Consider the following 19,951-nt stretch of genomic DNA (forward strand, 5'->3'; position numbering starts at 1 on the left):
TATTGTTAGTATTAATACGTAACTATTCACAATTGCCTGTTTTCCCTCTAGATTCTAAGAACATAACATCTTTGCTTCCTGCGAAAATGCTTCTTACCTTCCGAGAAAAAGAGAAAAAGCCTTAGATCATGTTTGTTGTGGAGAATCTGAATAATAGGCCACCCAGAGACAACATGAACAGCAGAAGTAGGAGAAGCTAAAACAATTTACATTTTAAAAATAAAAGAAAGGAAAAGAGACCAAACAGTTCGAAAGTGATGGGGAAACATAAAACCACATGACCTGCCTATCAGGGATTTAAGGGTTCGTTGCTGAAGATGAGAAAGCGAGAGATCCTGGCAGGAGAAGCCGCTGTCCGGATGGAGGGTCACAGTCAAGGCAGTGATTTAGAGGGAGGGATGTCTGCCGCTTCTCTGCTATAAAGATGTTCTTCACCTCTGGTGTTTCCCTAGGAGGCTAAGTACGGACATGAAACACGTTTAACTAATTATTGATTGGGGGGACCCCTGGGGATGTAGCACTTGGCGGACTGGTCCATCTGGAACCCTGGGGCATAGGTGCTACAAAACAGGTCGTGAACAAACTCTGTTATAGTCCAATTCCCTTCTTCCAAGAACTTCTTGAAGTGCCCTCCTATTGGGGCTGTACCTACTTTCCACCTGCTTCCTGAAGCACACAGGATTTGTAGCCGAGTCCAGAGCCTTTCCCCTGTGTCCGTTCCCATGGCTTCAGGTGTGTCTAAGCCAGTGGTTCTCAACCTGGGGGTCGAACAACCCTTTCATAGGGGTCACCCAATTCATCACAGTAGCAAAATTATAGTTATGAAGTAGCAACGAAAATAATTTTATGGTGGGGGGGGTGTCACCACAACATGAGGAACTGTATCAAAGGGTCGCAGCATTCAGAAGGTTGAGAACCACTGGTCTAAGCCATCCTAGTCCAAGGAAACAACCCCCAAATCTACTGTTAAAACGAACTACCATCTTTGACCATCTTCTTCTATGGACCCCGGAGCTATTCGCATTAGTTTCATTATCTGCTAGTCAAGTTAACAACGGATCACTCGTTTGGTTCTCCAGCTTGATTGAAAAAATCCTTGACAACAGATATCATCTTTGGATCCTCATTGCTACGTCTGTCTTGCTCATCACTCTCCAATGCCTTCAACATTATCTGATTTATAGTAAATCCTGGGTAAGTGCTCGCCGAATGAATGACTAAAGCAATCAATCAAACAAATCCATCATGACAACCATAGTGCCCAGGTTAAGGAGGACACACTGCCTTATCATCCACCAGGTGTGCAGCTCTTCCCACTAACATCCACCTCTGCCATCAGAGCCGCCCTGTGTTTGCAGGTTGGACTCCTTTTGTTGTTGTTCGACCCGTCCGTCCAACTCACAGTGACCCTGTGTACAACAGAGTGGAGCCCTGCCAAGCCGGCACCCTCATCACCAGTGGTCTTATGTTTGAGCCCATTATTGAAGCCGCCATGCCAGTCTATCTTACGGAGGGCCTGCCTCCTTTTCGCTTCCCCTCCACGTTACCAACCATGATAACTTTATCTGGAAACTGATCTCTCCTGACGATATGTCCAAAGTACGAAGTCCCACCATCCTTGTCTCTAAGGAGCGCTCTAGAGAAGGTAGACAGACATGAAGATGGTCAGGTGAAGATGCATCGATAAACCACGGAGCGCTGGGTGCTTTGCTCTCAGAGCCTTCCAGTGGAATCAACACGCTGAGGCACCAGTTTCACCTTCTAGCCTCTAGAACTGTGAGACCAAAAGAGAGAGAGAGAGTGCATGCGTGCGTGCGTGCATGTGTGTGTGTGTGTGCGCGTGCATCACACTTCTGGCAGCACTGGCAAACCAGTGCATTATCTCTAATCACAGGGATGAACTGGTGGTTTTGTTCATTTATCTCAAGTCTGGTTTACAATTGGGAATCCATCTGTAACAGAAGAGAAATAAACAATGTATTTCTCTTGAGTTTTTTGTTTTATTCCTTTGAGAGTCTTAGGGAAATTGTATATCCACAGAGAAGCCCAAAGGTGAAGTCTCTTGTAAAAGAACACACAAAGAAAGATCCAGATTTAATTTCGGGCCATTTCCTTCCAGTTGGGCTGATGTTGGTAAAGCCGGACAACTCCTAGCTTTGCAGGGACTACCTCCCCGGGTGTTGTCTAACCATGCAGTTCAAATGCTCCGGCTCTCCCCTCGTGAGAAATACCCACACGTCCTCAGGGGATCTTATGCCTCAGTGAAGAATATAATTGTTACTCTAAAAAATACTTGGTGTGTTAAAATTATATGGTATGTCAAAATACAGCATTCTCGCCATGATATTTACATTTTTGCGGGTTTTTACTCTCTTTCATAATATTTAAGTCATTTGACTATGAGTTGAAACCGCAAGTTTACTCGTCCTATTTATAGCCCTTCATGTCGACCCTCCTTCAAAGGTCTTAATTCTTTCTTAGATACTCCTCACTCACGTGAGAGGAGAGAAGAAGGGATCTGCGTCAACAATGTCGATCGCTTCCATTCAAAAGTGTTGTTGAGTTAAATTATTTGGTGATGAGAGTGTCTGAGCAGTGATCTTCAGTATTTAAGTCACTTTGCTAAACTTAATTAGCGTGCTGGCTTCTGAGACCCTTTGAAGGAGGCGTCTCAGGAAGCCAAAATATGGTGATGTTTAGCATCCTTTTCCTTTTTTACTAGCTCCTCAGGTCCATGTGAGGAAAAAGGTCAATGGCTTCGTTAGAGGAACCAAAACATCTTAGCCCTAGAAGGGACCTCATGCTCAGCATCACAAGAGAGACTTACAACTTTAAAAAAAAGAAAAGAAAATCTTACGACACTTTATCTTTTGATCTTCGCTGTCGCCGTGTGAAACACGGATCATAAATATCCATGGGTACAGGTGAGAAAACAGAGATTCAAAGGGGGAAATCCATTGTCCAAGGTCACACGATAACAACATGACAAAGCCAGGGCTGGCCCCCTTAGATCTTCTGACAGCACATCAAGAGCTCCATCTAAACGTCTCTAAGTTCTGGGCTGAGAAGCATGGTTCCAGACCACTGGTGGTGACTCGTGGCTGTTTCAATGCCGGCTGAACATTAAAATCGATTCAAGCCAATGCTCAGGTCTCAATCCATAAAAATTAAATCAGAAAAGTTTCCCAGTGAAGTCCCAAAAGGGTTGAACATCACTGTCCCAGATTGTTCTTGGCTAAAATAGGTCCTGGGTCTGTCTTGACCCACAACAATCACAGACAATTTAGCCAGGCGTGTCTGGTTTTGAAATTATATTTATTCCAGGTGTAGTGTCACCTGGCAGCCTGAGTGACCCCTGGGTTTGGGTTGACCTTGTAGTGGCCAAATGAAATTTCAAACTCTTTCTATGAACACACATGCCGATCCAGATTTATTTTGTCTTGATTAAGCATGAGAATAAGAAGCTTGGTGGGTCATGAATAAAAGACCAATCTAAATAGGATGGAATCTCAAGTCCAAAGGGTAAGCCTGGAAATGTGAGAGTTAGCAACAAGAACAGGAAACAAATGAATGTCCTGGGTTCTGGTTCAGTCCACCTGACAAGTCTCAAACTACCAATTCTAGGAAATTCTGGATAACAAAATGTTCTTACCTGAATAAAGTAAATTGCAGACTCAATCTTGGCTGTACAAATGAACCGATATATGGCATGCATTTGTGTAGGTACCAGGGTGAGTCAGAAAGTATTACAATCATGGTTCCAGTTCATAGCATGCAATGGCTTACCTCAAAGCACAACATGTCATCAGCAAATGTTACGGAGAAGTTCTCTCAGTGATGCACTTACCTTCAGTTCTTTACACATTTATTCTTTACACCCTTGGACTTAGGGCCCCTTCCATCAACACAGTGACTTCCATGGGGATCTCTGAGCCTGTGAGATTCAAGCAGAGAGGTCAGCTCAGAGGTCATGGTGACTCTTTGGGGAAGTCCCAGAGGGGCAATCTTGAAAGAATTCCTTGAAGGACACAGGATGATTACTGGGACGTATTAGCAAGAAGTGTTAAGAAAACTGCCAACTTCATTGGTGAGAAAAAGGCCAGGAACATTGTGACATGGAGCCCACCCCCATGACAGCAATGCACCTACTCACTCTTCACGGGTAGCAAGGAAGGTCCTGCAATCATTTCCATGGGAAACCTTATCCGACTCACCCTCCAACCCTGATCTTGCTCTTCAGACCACTTTTTATTCCCCCAAACTCAAAGAACATTGAAAAGGAACAGGATTTGAGTCCGTCAGGGATGCCAGACCAGGCAGTTGACATGGTGTAAAATCAGAGAGGGCAGAATTCTTTGGAGAAAGGTTCGAGAGAAGGGATCCAAACTCACGGCCATCAAATTGATTCTGACCCACAGTATCCCGGTAGGGCAGAGTAGAACTATCACTGTGCGCTTGTGAGACTGTGGGTCTTTATGGGAAGAGATTCCTAGTGATTGCTGGTGTCAAACTGTTGACCTTGCGCTTAGCCACCAAACGCACAACCCTCTACATTACCAGGGCTCCTTAGAAAGAAGAGTTAGAGAAAGTTAAACATTTCAGAACTGTCTAGACCTAGATAGAAGCTATTCCAAGAAAAAAAAAACTTCATATTTGATGGTTTTGTTTAATAAAAGTTTCTATGACTTTTGTAGCAATATTTTTTACTTATCCTCATATATTTGTATATATTTTCTTAGAAGGAAAACAGCAAGAAGGAATATTAACCAGGCTCACAACACTGGTTATCTTGGCAGGGGCTTGGGGAATGACAGGGGGATAATTAGTTTTTCCCTTATACAACCAGCATGTGTTCCATAATTTGAGAAGCATAAAATAATGAAATAGAAGATTGATATATAAATTCATAAGCAGTAAAGAATAAGGATGTAAAGCTTTGTAATTTATATTTCCTATTTTATGGTGACATAAATATTGGGGAGGCAGTCGCTGATGTGTTCGGCGAACCTGAAAAGAAGCTTTTATTCTTTACACATTTGAACATTCTGTTTCTTTTTAAGTAAAGACTCTAAAATCTTGTCTCATGTCAGCAGAGCAGTTCGGCTGAACCCATTAAACCACCTTTCTCCACTCACAAATGGAGAACGTAGAAGTATTTTAAATAGACAGTGGAACCTAAAAGAAAAGGAGACTCTTCAGATGTCAGAATTGAAGAGATAACTACAAAATAGGAAAGCTAATCCTGGGCTGCTTGAGGGGGGGGGGGTTGGGGAGTGAGGGGAGAAAGGGGGCCAGGACAGGGCTGCAGCTCTGGTCCTAGCCACCGGAGCCAAGATTTTCACCACCATGAGATTCTTGTTTCAGCGAGATAGCTAACAAAAGATGTGATTCAGGAGAATCAGTATGATGACAGAAAGGATGGGAGTGCCAAAAAGACGAATGAGAGAGGAAATCGGGAAGCATGGGAGTAAATTGAAGCAGGGAATAAATGTATAAAATAATAATCCTAGGAATGTATGAATGGTGGTGGTGGTATTTAGATGATTTGTGTCAACTTGACTTTTTATGAATGTGTAAGAGTTGGGTCCAACATGTCAATCGGGTCATGACCTAACAAGGCCTCCTTGGGAGCATGGTCTTCGGATAAGAAGAAATAAGGACATTACCTCGCTAGAGGGAATTTGCCTTTTTGCCTGCTGGAACGCTGCTTGTCTCCAGTGGTGGCCCCATGTGGGCCATCCCACTCTGACAGCTCTTGGTGACCCACCATGTTTCCATGACCTTGAATCCATGGGACTCCGCACCCACCAGTCTGTGATCTTCCCGCATTCCATATCATCTTTCTACATCATCTTGCAGCTCTGTGAGTATGAAGGGGGCCCTAGCTAGCATCAAATGTGTGGATATGAGTTGCACTGGGCTGGGATGCCTTCTTTGGATAGAAGATTCCTTGTTGATGAAAAGTTCTTTCTTATACATACATGAATGTCACTGGATTTGTTTCTCTAGACAACCCGGCCCAACACTATAGTGTTGATTAAGTTGGAATATTGCAGACAATAATTCCTTGCAAGAGAGGCTGATCAGAGTAAAGCATTCCCAAGGGCTCGTGTCACATGGGAGGAATGCGGACTTTTGGTTTCTGGGGTCTTACTCCTAAGTCCACAGCAAATATTAAGCACTTAAGTCGTTGCTGTTAAGTAGCATGGATTCATTTCAAACTCGTGAACCCTTGCCCAATCCTGTGCTGTCCTTGCAAGATGGAATCTGGCCATCCTTGCCTCTAAGGAGCATTCTGGCTGTACTTCTTCCAAGACAAATGTGTTCCTTCTTCCGGAAGTCCATGGTCTCTTTGATATCGTTCACCAGCACCCTAATTCAAAGACATCAGCTCCTCTCCAGCCTTCCTTACTCATTTTATAGCTTTCTCGTGCTTTGAGGCGTGATTGAAAACACCCTGCCTTGGGTCAAGCACACCTTTGTCCTTCAAGTGACAGCTTTGATCTTTAATCCTTTCAAGGGGGCTTTTGTAGCAAAAGTACTTCAGGACCAAAAGTATAACAGTGAAGGATGATCACTTAGGGGGACGGGAGGGAAACAGGGAACCTTGGTTTGGTTGACAGAGGAAAGGAGGAAACAAGAAAGAGCAGCAGATGCCTGGCAGATTGCAGGCACAATGAGAAAAAGAGGCATCTGTAAGAACAATCCGTGTTCATACACAAAGCAGGAGAGCTCACATTCAGAGACTCCCACATGGAATTCAAAACAAACTCAAACTCAAACTTTATTTTAAAGTGCTATCCATAAAACACAAGTCGCAGACATGTTGAAAATGAAAGGATGGAAAAGATACCCCTCGAAGAAAACTCACTACATTGAGTTGATCCTAACTCATAGCGCCCCTACAGGACAGAGTAGAACTGGCAGTTGTGTTTCTGAGACTTGGAGTAGGAAAGCCTCGTCTTTCTCCTGAGGAGCAGATAGTGGGTTTGAATTGCTGACCTTCCAGTTCACAGCCAAATATGCACCATTCTGCCATCAGGGCTCCAAAGTACCACTAAGATGGAGAAGCCTGTTGCTTCTCTTAAGAATAGCAGGTGACATTTTTATAAGTAAAAACTATTATTAAGAATAAAAAGTCATCATCAAGAAAAATTGCAAAAAGAAAAATTCTACCAAAAAAAGATACAATCTAAAACAAAGTGCAAAAAGATACTATAAGCAAAGCGCAAAGCCCAGAGCACGTATTTACCACCCTTATAACTGATACCCAGAATCCAAAATCAATAACAAAAGGATTATATCAAGCTAGGCAAAGATATGAATAATCAAGCCACAGAAGCAGAAAGCCAAACAGTCAATAAATATGAAAAGAAATGCAATCTCCCAGTCAACAGAGAGAAGCAATTTTTTAAAGGGGAAAAAAGAATTTGATACTCAGTAGAGTTGTAAGTGCTTGGTAATATTGAGGGTTGAAGCTGTGGCATTTCACGTGGCTCCTGGGAGGGTAAATGGGCACCACCTCTTTGGAAAACAGACTAAGCCAGCTTTGAACGGATTCCTTGCAGTTTGGCTCCTGCTGCGAATCTGCCTTTCTACCCTAGATAGTTCTGATTGCCACCGAGTAGATCACTACTCAGTCACCTGAGGGGACAGGGTAGAACTGCCCCTGTGGGTTTCTGAGACTTTAACTCTTTAACTCAAAACTCAAACTCATTGCCGTCCACTTGATGGAGACTGACAGCAAATCTGTAGGACAGGGTAGAACTGCGTCTTTGAGTTTCTGAGACTGTAACTGTTTATGGGAGTAGAAAGCCCCCTCTTTTCCCCGAGGAGCACCTAGTGGTTTCTAACTGGTGACCTTGTGGTTAGACATCCACTACATTAGCATGCCTCTTGCCCCAGATAGGATGAGTCAGAATCTACATTTTAACAAGTGCCCCAGGTGATTCTGATGCAAATTCTCAGCAGAGGCCTAAAAACCCCAGGATGAACCACTTGGACGCTCTGCAACCTGTCACACAGTTGAAGAAGATACCCACGCCACCCAATTCAGCACCTCGACTGCTAGATCTCTAGCCAGGAGCAGCTCCCACAACTATGCCCAGGGAGCTCGGGCCAGCGCTGATTGCTGCAACTTAGGTAATGGAAGGAAAGTGGAAACAACCTATGTCTTTCTCAGATGAATAGACACATTGTGGTATATGCATACATTTACAGTAGGAAATCCAACTTCTGTGAGTCAACCTAGATCTGGCTGAAAAATATAATGCTGAGCGAGGGGCTGGGGGGAGTCCGTTGCTATTGATATGTACAACATGTTCCCAAATAAGCAATTTTCTGAAACACAAATAACAGTAGGGTGTTGTTGATAGACTCATACACATGAATGGAAGTTCAAACACACCAGGGGAGATGATGGAGAGTAACCCCAGGGTCCCCTGGAGGGAGGAAGGGATGAGGACTGTAAATGGATCTGCAGGGTTGCTTCTCTAGCCGACAGTAAAGTATGGCCACCTGAGTGGCGATTACATAAATATCCCTCGTGTTTTCTTTGTGATGCATGCGTGTTGGAAATATTTCTTCAGCATTACATAAACAAGGCATTTCACCCCCAGAATCCCATTGCTAGAATTCTATTCTGCCTCCTGGAGACCCTGTCTCTGAGTAGAACTATGCTCGTAGCGTTTTCAATGACAGGTTTTGTTTTTGTTTTGTTTTGTTTTGTTTTTTCGGAAGTGGATCACCTGGCCTTTCTTCTGGGGGGTGTCTGGGTAAGTTCAAACCTCAACCTTGCAGTTCATAGCTGAGCTCTAACCACTGGCACCCACCAGGGACGCCTTTTGAATCTTAGGGAGGCGCTCAAGAAAGAACGGAGAAGGAAAGGGCAAAGACATTGGCAGGTCCTTCCAGACAATCAGTAAAAGGCTCCCTGGCAGTCAGCCTCCAAGGAAGAGGCCAGAGAACAAGCAAGTAGAGAAGCTCGGGAGAGGACAGAGCCAGCCGGTCCTCCCAAGGAGAACCGGGAGCTGTGAACGGGGACTTCAGAAGCAAAGACGAAGGGGGCCTGGCTTTGCATGGGTGGATGCTGGTTCTCCCTGCAGCCCTTGAGATGTTCTGATTTGGCCTGAGCTTGCTTATCTTTGTTCCCACGAAATATGCAGGCCAGAGTACAAAAGCTAAGAGCCCAGCATTTCTGAGTTGTTAGGTTACAGTACACACCATTCCTCTTTTTACAAAAACAACTGGCTCAGAGAGGTTAAGTGACTTGCTTGAAGACAAACAGGAGGGACCCGACCATCATCACCAATGACAACTCAACTCTGTTAGATTCCAGAACCCATGGCCCATCCCTTCTGGGTTCAGCTTAGTCTTCTGCCACTTTATCCAATAGATCCCTAACAGTTTGAACATGGCCATGGAACTACCCCTCCCCTCTTTCCTTTCCCACCCGCTAAGGCGTGGCTAGAAGGAGCTCTGGTGGCATAGTGGGTTATGCATTGAGCTAAGCCCAAGGTCAGAGGTTTGAACCCACCAACCACTCCATGGGAGAGAGATGGGGCTGTCTACTTCTGTAAATATTTAAAGTCTCAGCAACCCAAAGGGACAGACAGTTCTACTCTGTTCCAGAGTCACGATGAGTTGGAATTGACTTGCTGGCAGGGAGTTTGAATATGGCCAAACTAAAGCACGATTTAGAAAGAAAGCACGAGACACTACTATACCCACTACTATACTACAAGCTTCTGCCGGGTCTATTTCAGGGACCCTGCTTCGAAGTCAGAAGGAGTTTCAGGGGACTTATTAGTGATTGGTTTTACCTGATGTCAAGGAGCCATCCACTCGGGCAGGCACAGATGTTCTCTTGGTCCCCAAGTGAGACTTCCCACTTCCTAACAGGCTAGAAGTGTTGGCAAGAATATGAAAAGTATCATGGTCTGCCTGAAGAACAAAGAAATCTGTTTTGGAAGAAGTACAGCCAGAATGCTCCTTAGACTGGAGAATGGCAAGACTTCATCTCAAATGCTTTGGACATGTTGTCAGCCCCTGGCAAAGGACATCATGCTCAGGAAAGTGGAAGATCAGTGGCAAAAAGGGAGACCCTCGCCAAGAGGGATGGGCACAGTGGTTGCAACAATTGGCTCCAACAGAGCAATTGTGAGGATGGCACAGGTATAGGTGGAGTTCCTTTCTGATGTGCTGGGAGTTGCTCTGTGTTGATGGCACCTATCAACCGCAGACATCTTCAACACAGAACCATCCCCTTGGTGACTTTCAGGAACCGATGTTGGGCTTTCTAAGCCTGGCAAGCTGCTTGCTCTCAGTGAGCTAAGGAAGTAGCCCCAGGGCCCTGCCACTTCTCCAGAGCCTCATCCGCTTTGACCTGGTCAAAGGTAGACACTGCTCTGCTTTAACAATGAAAGGTTCGGGCCAGCGAGTTTCTCCTTCGCCTCACCTTGATTCGCAGTTGTATCTGAAGGGAATGGTTCATTTGCATGTGAGCTCCAGTGATTCTGGTTGTTCTATGAGGCAGGAACATGGGACTTAAATTAGAAAGCCAAAAGTAAAAATACCCAGTCAAGAGCAGCAACAAACACTTGCCCGCTTCTTCTATCTTGTCAACCAGCTCTAAAACTCAGCAGAGACCTAAATAATCCTCCTGAAGATGTGGTTTTCCTTTTGGCTTGGTGGGGCAGTGGGTCAAGAGCATGGGGCTGGGAGGGGAGAGCTGGGCAGTGGTCTCTGACATGGATAAGGAGCTGCACGAGCCTGGAGCTCAGTTTTCTCTATCTTACACACTTGATTTCCCTCACGCTGGGTCTCATTTTTATCTTCCTTTTCTTTCCTTTCACATGGAGATTCATTTTTTTAGGTCTCTTTAACCTCTGATATTTATGATTTTGAGACCCATGGGTTATGTGTTGGGCTGCTAGCCGCAGGGTCAGCAGTTTGAACCCACGAGTTGCTTCTCAGGAGAAAGATGGGTCACTTTGCTCCCATAAACACTGACAGCTTTGGAAACCCCAAGTGGCAGGGTCCCTAGGAGTCAGAAGCAACTTGAGACTACGACCTGGGAATCGGGAAGTGGTGCAAACCATTAAGGAGCTCAGCTGCTAACCAAAAGGTTAGAAGCTCAAGTCCAGCCCAAGGCATCTTGGGGAAAAGACCTGGTGATCCACTTCTGAAGCCCCATCATTCACAATGCTATGGAGTATATTTTTATGCTGGTACCCATGGGGTTGCCATAGATTGGAATCAATGGCAACTGGTACTCCTGTGAGTGATGATGCCTGGTTGAAGGAATTCAGGGGACTGCAAAGGTGCAGATGCTATGACCTAACAGCCTCTGACATGCAATGAAGCAAGAGCTGACTTAGGGGGTGGAAAATGTGAGAGTGAAAAAGAATGGGAGTCATTTAGGGCTGAAAGAGTACCAGGAGTTGAATTCGCTAAGCTGAAAGTGTTTCAGATGAGGGGCATGACATTAACAGCGACCCTAACCTATGCCATTTTATCATTCATGGCCTTGACTGGCCCAAGACCATGGCAACAAATGCCATTGTGCTCAGCCCAGACCCCCATGACCAGACTGGACTGCCCACCCCGAAATGCTATGAGTCCCCATCGCTAATTACTCCCAGCTGTCCCTGCATGAAATGCCTGGGAGGTTTTGTTTCCTTCCCTGGGACCCTGCAGTCAAAGTAGGACTTCAAAAGTAGGGTTTATTCCAGTCTGATGGCCCGCTGAACACTTCCAACTCCGATATACTAAATCAGAGCCTACACTTAAATACGTTTCTTTTTTATATACCTAAAAATGACCTGGGAATCCATAAGTATAACTTGTGGACCTGTCAGAATTACTTGGGTGGGGGTGAGGGGGTATCATTTAAAATCTAGATTGAGACTCGGTCTCTCTGGGATGGAAATGCAGCTTCTCAGCAGAAGGCTAAACTGGAATGAACCCAGTTAGGAGCCCTAGGGCAAAAACAGATGACAAAGACATTATAGAAGCCCAGTGCCCTTGCATCAAGCAAGGCTCCTAGTCTATCCTTGGGTGAGCATCCCACTGAATGAGATGGAGGCTAGACTTCTGCTGAAAGAGCATTGTTGGCCCACCTGTGTCACCCCCTCCCCTAACCCCCTACCCCATCCTGCTTTTCTCACCTCCCTAGACCTAATACCATCCTTCAAACTAAACATTTGTATAAAAATGTTGCCACTGGCTTTGCTTGTAAGGAACCCAAGTGTACCTAAACCAAGAACCAAACCTATGGTCATGTACTCCGAGTCATATGACAGCACCACAAGGTTTCAATGCCTGTAATCTTTTGGGGAGAAGACTGCCTCATCAAGCACTGACCGACCTGTGGTGAGCAGTCCAGGGCTAAGTAACGGCACCACCAAGGCTCCTCCTGGGCTACTTAGTGCCGATGTCAAGCAAATGAGGCTGAGTCCATATCCCAGTTTTGGCTGTGCCGGTTCCTTGGCTTTTGGCCATCTGTCTGGCCCAATTTGTGCCTAAATCTGCTCTCTTTATGAGTCATACATTATTAGATTTAGGACACACACAAATCAGTAGGGCCTCATTACCCTAACCAACAACCCCCTATTTCTAAGCTGGATCACATCCCCAGGAATAATGTCTTGTTAGGATCTCAAGGCATATTTGGAGGAGACAATTCAATCTCTAACACCAACTGAAAACAATAGCAAATGTTCACCGTACTGTGGCTTGGGTTCTAATTACCTGCACTGGGGTGACCCAGTTAACTGGTGGTCAAGCCCATTCAACCACCCACACTCCCAGCTCAGCATGGATTTGTGGTTCTTGCTCCTTTCAGGAACAAGAACGGTAACTCTTATGAAATGCGAAGAGCTTTGGTTCCTGCTTTAAAAGGCCAATTTACTTTATCTATTTCTTTAGTGATGTATTTATAGAATCATTATTACTCTGAAGAGAAAATAAGTATTATTTAGTTAAAAGTCACTGTAATTTATAAGGTCAAAATATATGCTATGGTAGAAATCTCAATCTAGGGAGTCACGAATGGCTTTAACTAATTGATCATCATCCCATAAAAAGATACGCCTCGCGAAGGCTTCCAAAAGCCTCAGAATCAATGAATATTACTAGTAAATGGGTTTTTTCCATTGTGCTTTCCTAAAAACCTGTTATTAACTTTTTCCATTCATCCACATGGATTTCAGAATCACCTTACTGTATTCTAAGACAACCTCCCCGCTGCTCATGAATGCAGTGTATAGTAAAATTAAGTCAAGTCCATAAATTTAGTGGGGGAAGAAGTGACTTCTTTATAGCATCAAGCGTTTTTAGCCAATAGTATGGTATGTCTCCCATTTATTCAAGCTTCTGTTTGTATCTCCAATGATGACTGTCATTTTCCTCATGTAGATCATGTGTAATTCTGATTAAAGTCAGTATCTTGTATTTGTATTGCTAATGAGAATTTGAGTTGTTTTCCATTATAGTTTCTAACTGGTTGTTATTAATATGTTTTAAAAACTCTTTTGTGAATGTTTCTTAAACATTCAATTACAGAACTATCTTATTAGTACTATTAGAATACAAGTTAATTCTTTGGGTTAAGCTATAGAGCTCATCCTATCACTGGCAAATAAAGCTACAGTAACGTTTTTTTCAAATTGTTGTAAGCTTTATTTCTGACATATTTCTCATTGCATTGATCAGAATGTCCAAAATGTTTAACTAGATATAAGAGAATATATTAGAAACTACTCTGGCGACATCCCCTTACAGAAGGGTCGCCAGGAGGAGCCAGTCATGGTGCGGTGTAGCAACAAGGAAACATACAATTTTCCTTTAGTTCCTAAATGCTTCCTCACCCCCACTATCATGATCCCAATTCTACCTTACAAATCTGGCTAGACCAGAGGATGTGCACTGGAAACACAGGGAATCCAGGGTGGATGATTTTCAGGACCAGTGGTGAGAGTGGCAATACTGGGAGGGTGGTGGGAGGGTGGGTTGGAGAGGGGGAACCGGTTACAAGGATCTACATGTGACCTCCTTCCTGGAGGACGGATGACAGAAAATTGGGTGAAGGGAGACGTCAGACAGTATAAGATATGACAAAATAATAATTTATAAATTATCAAGGGTTCATGAGGGAGGGGGAAGTGGGGAGGGAGGGGGAAATGAGGAGCTGATGCCAGGGCCTTAAGTGGAGAGCAAACGTTTTGAGGATCATGAGGGCAATGAATGTACAAATGTGCTTTACACAATAGATGTATGTATGGATTGTGGTAAGAGCTGTATGAGCCCCTAATAAAACAATAAAAAAAAGAAACTCTGGCATCTTACCACAAGCATAAACATGATCTCGCTGCCATAGACTCGGTGTCTCTTTAAAGAAACCCTGGAGGTCAGGGTAGAACTGGTCCTGCGAGTTTCTGAGACTGGAGCTCTTTATGGGAGTAGAGCGCCTCATATTTCTCCCATGGAGCAGCTGGTGGTTTTGAACTACTGACTTTGCTCACTGCAGCCCAACATACAATCGCTACCCCAAAACATGGCATTGAGTGCTTAGTAGGGTAAGTTTCAACATATTATAGAAATGCGCTTCTGTCTTAGGTCATTGACAATGTTTTGCTAAAGATGGTTGGGGTATTATCGCATGCCACTGCCGCCATCCACTGCACCTGGGTCTGTATGACGTAGGAGAACCCGTTCTTACATCTGAAGTAGGGTTAAAAAGTCTCAACCCTGTGCCTATTTTGGCTTTGACTAACTTTTCAAACTTTCTCTGCTTCAATGTTATTTTAATCTAAAAAATGATAATAACTCATAAGGTTCTGTGAGTACTGATTAATCTAATCTGTATGATGCATCTAACACACTGATTGTCACATGATAGATGTTCAATTACCCAGTATTTCCAAAATAAGCCCTACTTGATCATGGCATATCATTCTTTCAATATGTCTATGAATAGACTTAATTTGCCATTCCTTGACTTGGACTTGTTGTGTCTATCTTTATCGCCATGTGACAAATGGAAGCATGGTATTTTCTCTGTTTATTTCATTTTAGTGGTAACTATGCCTCAAGGTTGGCAGGAATGTAATTGAATTATTATTAATTTAGATCTAAAATTGCATAAAAGTACATAAAGGAATGCATTCATAAGTCCATACGGACCTAAAGTGCTTGATAAGCACTTTTCAATTTTGTTCAGAGTTGATGGCCTCCAAGTATTGAACACTGACGATGGACCAGCATGCTCCTCAGTAATCATGTGTATCATTTAATACGATCATCACAAAGATGCTGTGAGAGAAATTACTTCCCATTTATGACTGAGGAAACTGAGGCTCAAAGTTGTCATATAGTCACTGATAGAAGAGGTCAGGCTGAGTCCAAAATATATCCTCTCACACACAAGCCAATGTTGTCATTAGGCCCACCGAGTCGTTTCTGACTCATAGCAGCTCTAAGAACAACGGAATGAAACGCCACCTCGGTCTGCACTGTCCTCACAATTGTCCTTACACTTGAGCCCATTATGACAGCCTCTATCTCCGAAGGGCCCTCCTCTTTTTCACGGCCCCTCTGCTTTGCCAAGTGGGATGTTCTTTTCCAGGGACTGGGCTCTCCTGCTAGCATGCCCCAAACACTAAGCAATGGTGCCCATAAAGGAAGAACCAGCCATTCATCTACTTCTTTGTTCATTCCTAGCAGTCTATATTTGCCTTTAAGACCCTGAGCATCATACATTTTGTCAAGTATATTAGATTTCAATTATCTATGCTATTTTATTAGAATGCATAATCTGTCCAGTATCTAGGCCTAATTCCTTTTATCTCAGTCTTAATTTGATACATATGTGCTAGCTTTCTCTTTCTAATTTATGATTGCCAGAAGCTTATTTACTTTATTGTCACTATTAAAAGCTAGCCCTTGGGTTTACTTATCAATCTTATTTTTTCCTGTTTTCTAATTAGTTCCTGATTTTATTTTTACTATTCCTTTCCCCTTTCATTTGGATTAGTCTTGAATTTATTTTAATGCTTCATTTCTTTTGATTTTCTCTTATTTGGATTGAAAATATTACAAGCTATTACAAGCTATAACTCTCCTTTGAGTACACCTTTGGCCGTTTTCTATATGTTTTTAAAGAGTTCTCATCATCCTTATTTTCAAATAATATATAATTAGAGTTCAAATTAGGCCTGCTTGTATAATTACTATGCATAATTATATCTCCTCTCAAACTTAAAAGACCTAGGAGGTGGTTGTTTTCAGTCTTCCAGGGTTTGTCATTTTAAACTAACTCTTTATATTAATTTTAATCATATATCATTCTTAACAACAAATGTAACCCAAATCATTCCTGGTATTCAGATTGACTCTCTTATACTTTTTTTTCACAGAGTTTAGCTCAAGCCATGCATTCTCGTGTTCTGTTTTCACAACCTTTTCTTAATCCATGTCCAGGTTCCAAATGAGCATAATTAAGTGTTCTGTAGATCCCACCATGATAGCCAGGGGAGCAACTGAAATTGCCAAGGATTTTAGCTTGCTTGGAGCCACAATCAATGCTCAAGGAAGCAGTAGTCAAGAGATCCAACCACGCATTGCATTGGACACATCTGCTGCCCAAGACCTCGTTCAAGGTTGAAAAACAAGGATAGTATTTGGAAGATTCAGCTGCACCTCCTATGCATGTGAAAGTTAGATACTGACTAAGGAAGACCAAACAAGAATCGATGCATTGAATTATGGTGCAGACAACAAATACTGAAAATACCAAAAAGAACAAACAGAGATGTGTTGGAAGAAGTACAGCCAAGAGTGCTCCTTAGCGGCAAAGATGGCGGGACTTTGACTCATTTGCTTTGGACATGTTGTCAGCAGAGGCCAGTCCCTGGAGAAGGACATCATGCTTGGTAGCGGGGCCCTCGACATAATGGATTGACAGAGTGGCTACAACAATGGACTCAACTCTAAGAATAATCGTGCGGGTGTGCTTTGTTCTGTTATCCATGAGGTCACGACAAACCAGAACTGACTCAATCTCACCTAACAGCAACCACAAGTTCAAGTCAAGAATCCATGCTATTGAGAAGTAGTAGCATTTCCCAAGTTTTCATAGATACTGGTGAGGGGAGAGACAAATCATAGTCAGGTGCCAGCCATTGGAACCTAAAAGCATCATTCCTGTTCTTTAAACCCCCCTCCTACCCCTCTGCCTCTTCAGGGTCCCCACTCATGTTGGCCCTGCTCAAAGGGATGTGTCTACGAGTCAACCCATCCTTTTTCCATCAAAGAAGCCAGTGTTGAACTGCCCAGGCTTTGTCATTTCCCTCCATTCTCCTCCCAACCCCCAATATTTCAGCCCTAAAAGGATGACAGAGCCGCAGCTCACTCCCCATATTGGTACCCTGCTGGTCCCACAACATAGCCAAGAAGATTATTCTGGGCCTGTTTTGTTGTCCCAGGTCAGATGAATAAGTGGTGGATAACTAACTAACTAAATATATAAATAAAATGCTGCCATTTCAACTGATTTGTTCACCAAGAACTAAGGGGTCACACACTCACAGGAACAGATGTAGGTGGAAATGTTGCAATTTGCCATGACCTCTAGGGAACAGCATGTTACGTTTTTTTCTGCTCGCTTCCCCACCTCCTAGCATGGCTGGTCAAACGTCCCTCTCATACATAAGTATTTCCTTATGACTTACTCTGTGGCTACTCAGGTGTGTTGTCCATTTCATAATCAGGCTGCCAAGGAGCCTGCCTCTCTGCGTGATCCACAGCAGGTGGTGTTCAGTCACCCTGCCCTGAAGGACAAACTGTTCAAAAGGACAAAAGATTAAAAAAACCTCACTGCCGTCAAGTGGATTCTAACTCATAGTGACCCCGTAGGACAGGGTAGAATTATCCCTGTGAGTTTCCAAGATTCTAACTCTTCCCAGGAGTAGAAAGCCTCTTCTTTCTCCCGGGGAGTGGATGATGGCTTCAAACCACTGGCTTCACGGTTAGCAACCCAACGAGTAACCACGATGCCACCAGAGAGCCAGAGGCACTTCTTTGGTGCAGTGGGTACAGCCCACTGGAAGAAAGATGCGGTGGTCCGCTTCAATAAAGACTACAGCCTTGGCATCCCCACCTAGAGAGTCGTTCTACTTTGCCCTGTGAGGTCGCTACAAGTCAGAGTTCACTTGATGCTGCACGTTTGGTTTTTATAGTTCTGTCTTCCTTTGTTTATAATCACGTCAAAACTAGCAGGTGTGGTTCTCAGCGGAGCATGCAGGGGTTTCCCTCAGTAGGACAGGTGGGCAAGCTAAGGAGTGGATCAGGCAGGACAAGGATGAATAGAAGACAGCGGATCTTAGCGCAGGCATTGTAGACTAGAGTATGTGCCAGGGTTCTAAGAACCAGGAGGAAGATAAAGCAGAAACCAGAATCATTGTCATCGTTTCACCTGGGTTGACTCCAACTCGTGGCAGTGCCGTGCGGCAGAGTATAACGCGCTCCGTGAGGTTCTTCCTGGCTGTGCTTAATGATCTTTAGGAACTAGATTGCCAGGCCTTTCCTCTGAGGCACCTCTGGAGCAACTCAGACCTCCAATCTTTCCGTTAGCAGCCAAGCCAGTTAACCATTTTGACCAACTAAGGTTTAAAATAAAGTGTAGCTATAAATTAGACCCCAAATGAATGCTTGCCGATTGGCAAAATCAAAATTCATTATAAACCAAACTAAACCCACTGTGGTCAAGTCAGTGCTGACTCAAAGCCACCAGCAGGACTGTGTATACTGCCCCCTGGGGTTGCAAGGCTGTCATCTTGGCGGGAGCTGACAGGTCTCATCCTCCCCCGTGCAGCAACTGGTGAGTTTAAACCCACAGCCCTCTGGTTGGCAGCCGAATGCTGTAACGACTGTGCCACGATGGCTCCTAACACGAATTCCAGGGGGACCATAACCTTCTGTTCCCTCAACCCAAGAAAACAAGAGCCATCCCGAAAAAGTAATCTAAAGGTCTATGACGATTGGACATGTGCCAAAAAAAGAAAATCCTTTGGTGTGTAGGCTTTAAAATGGGAGAAGTCTCTCCAAGGTCAGCCCTTCGCTTCTGAGTGTGACCCTGGGTCCCTCGTCTTCCTCAGCTGCAAAATGAGGAGCAGAGAACAGCGCAGGAGAGACCGTCCCCAGTGTCCGGGGGAGGCCTCGGAGTCCAATGAGGGGTGGGGCTGAGCTTAGCTAACAATTTGGAGCAGTCCTGGGGCCCTGGCGTGCGCTCTTGATTTCATTACAGGCCGGAAGATGGAAACGGGACAGTCCTGCCCGCCACTGCGGCCCTTCCCTTCCAGCTGCCGGCTGCCGAGGGATTTACGTTCCGCGTGATTAGGCCAGACACGGACAGGAAGCTTTATTGTGCGTGGCTGGCAGGGCATGGAGGAGCAAATTGATAAAGATGCCTGGGTCAGTGGCAAGCTGGGTGGTTCCTAATTTATAGAAACACTTCGGGTCCCATTACTCAGTCCTTCCTTCCTGGTCCATCTCCCCACCCCCCCTCCTCGACCCTGCTCTGCCCCTCGTTGCCAAATGGTGGCTTATTGATGGCAAGGGATGGGATTTACTGATACAGATTTGGCAGCAGTCTCACAGTGAGCACATTTCCACAGGAGCAACATCTGGTCATTTGACTCCTCACAGCAAACATTTACAGAACGCTCTGTGCCAGGTGCTGGAAGTTCGGTGGTGTGAGAGATACATTATGACAGTCTCGGTTCCTTGGGTACCTAATCTCTCTGAGCCAGTTACTTCTTCTAAGCAAATGGGCATACTGCTAGTTCCTGTCACACAGAGTGGTGACCAAGACAAAGCTAGATAACATGTGAATGCCTAGCAGAATGTCTTAAATGTAGCAAATTTCAGTAAAAGGTGGATGGGTGGGTGGGTG

Source organism: Echinops telfairi, unplaced genomic scaffold (assembly GCF_000313985.2).
Source record: "Echinops telfairi isolate 266 unplaced genomic scaffold, ASM31398v2 ScPeMD7_5592;HRSCAF=6446, whole genome shotgun sequence".
NCBI classification, from domain to species: Eukaryota; Metazoa; Chordata; class Mammalia; order Afrosoricida; family Tenrecidae; genus Echinops; species Echinops telfairi.